Source organism: Perca fluviatilis, chromosome 18 (assembly GCF_010015445.1).
Source record: "Perca fluviatilis chromosome 18, GENO_Pfluv_1.0, whole genome shotgun sequence".
In the NCBI taxonomy this organism is placed as follows: domain Eukaryota; kingdom Metazoa; phylum Chordata; class Actinopteri; order Perciformes; family Percidae; genus Perca; species Perca fluviatilis.
The window spans coordinates 35,020,130-35,022,592 of NC_053129.1; positions in this window are offsets into that span (position 1 = coordinate 35,020,130).

Here is a 2,463-nt window from a genome sequence, read left to right on the forward strand (position 1 = left end):
ATAGACAGTATATATAAACTGGACCACCAGACCCTGAGTCTCTGGTCTGAGACCAGTGAAGGATGTCAGAAGTCTCTTTCCCGGTGCTGGCTGAGCGTTACTGAGCAGCCTCCAACTGAGCTTGAAGACGTAGATGTGACGTGAGCAACCTGTCTGAAAGTGTGAAGTCTTCTGGTAGCTGTGCCGAGAGAAATCTCAATCATTCCCAATCTCACAGAGACGGAGAGCGTAGGTATATGTAAGGAGATAACATAGGCACAGGCTAATTACTGATCACTAACATGCTAGTTAACATTAGTAATTACTGATCACTAACATGCTAGTTAACATTAGTCATTAAACCTAAACAGATAATGGAAGTCCAAACTGCCTGTGAGCTTCTCCTGTACTATACGGTAATTCCTCTACTGTGTGACAGTAAGTCTCGTGGTTATGACCCAATCGTTAGCCTATTGTTATAAAAGCGTCTGCTACGGAGCCATAACGTGAGCTACAAGGTAATGGAGCCTTTTATACATTGTCGTGTTACAACGGACAAATAGAGTCTTTAAACGCTTCAGATGTAAAGTTATTCTCTGTCAAAGTGACGTCAGAATGAATGGGAGTCAATGGGATGCTAACGGGAGGTGATGGCTTGGAAAAATCTTAGAAACATAGGGCTAACCCCCATTTGTAAGACAAACAGCAGCAGCTGGTTGCTCTGCAGCGAGCTGACAGTGTCAGCGTTATGGAAATGTGTGTGTGTGTGTTTGTGTGTGTGTGTGTGTGTGTGTGTGTGTGTGTCTGTCTGTGTGTGTGTGTGTGTGTGTGAGTAACAGTAAAACTCACCTGTGGCTCCCTGGATTTGAATATGATGCTGCCACCTGCTGATCACAGATAAGATGCAAAGTATGAGGGCTTCATCGCCTTCATCTTTACACAGCTGGACACACACACACACACACACACACACACACACACACACACACACACAGAGACACACACAGAGACACACACACACACACACACACACACACAAACACAGTCTGAGGGCTTCATCACCTTCACACTGCTGGACACATCACACAGCTGCAAAATCACAATTTGCTGTGTGACTGCCAGCTCGTCAACGTCAACCCACCAGACTCCATGTAAATAATCAGGACTTTTAGCGTGTATAGAGCCAACATATCTCCACCAGACTCCATGTAAATAATCAGGACTTTTAGCGTGTATAGAGCCAACATATCTCCACCAGACTCCATGTAAATAATCAGGACTTTTCGCGTGTATAGAGCCAGCATATCTCCACCAGACTCCATGTAAATAATCAGGACTTTAGCGTGTATAGAGCCAGCATATCTCCACCAGACTCCATGTAAATAATCAGGACTTTTAGCGTATAGAGCCAGCATATCTCCACCAGACTCCATGTAAATAATCAGGATTAAGGTGATAGAGCCAGCATATCTCCACCAGACTCCATGTAAATAATCAGGACTTTTAGTGTGTATAGAGCCAGCATATCTCCACCAGACTCCATGTAAATAATCAGGACTTTTTAAGCGTGTATAGAGCCAGCATATCTCCACCAGACTCCATGTAAATAATCAGGACTTTTAGCGTGTATAGAGCCAGCATATCTCCACTAGACTCCATGTAAATAATCAGGACTTTAGGCGTGTATAGAGGCCAGCATATCTCCACCAGACTCCATGTAAATAATCAGGACTTTTAAGCGTTATAGAGCCAGCATATCTCCACCAGACTCCATGTAAATAATCAGGACTTTTAGCGTGTATAGAGCCAGCATATCTCCACCAGACTCCATGTAAATAATCAGGACTTTTAAGCGTGTATAGAGCCAGCATATCTCCACTAGACTCCATGTAAATAATCAGGACTTTTAAGCGTGTATAGAGCCAGCATATCTCCACCAGACTCCATGTAAATAATCAGGACTTTTAGCATGTATAGAGCCGCATATCTCCACCAGACTCCATGTAAATAATCAGGACTTTTAGCATGTATAGAGCCAGCATATCTCCACCAGACTCCATGTAAATAATCAGGACTTTTAGCGTGTATAGAGCCAGCATATCTCCACCAGACTAAATGTAAATAAACAGGACTTTTAGCGTGTTTAGAGCGAGCATATCTCCACCAGACTCCATGTAAATAATCAGGACTTTTAGCGTGTATAGAGCCAGCATATCTCCACCAGACTCCATGTAAATAATCAGGACTTTTAGCGTGTATAGAGCCAGCATATTTCCACCAGACTCCATGTAAATAATCAGGACTTTTAGCGTGTATAGAGCCAGCATATCTCCACCAGACTCCATGTAAATAATCAGGACTTTTAGCATGTATAGAGCCAGCATATCTCCACCAGACTCCATGTAAATAATCAGGACTTTTAGCATGTATAGAGCCAGCATATCTCCACCAGACTCCATTTAAATAATCAGGACTCTTAGCGTG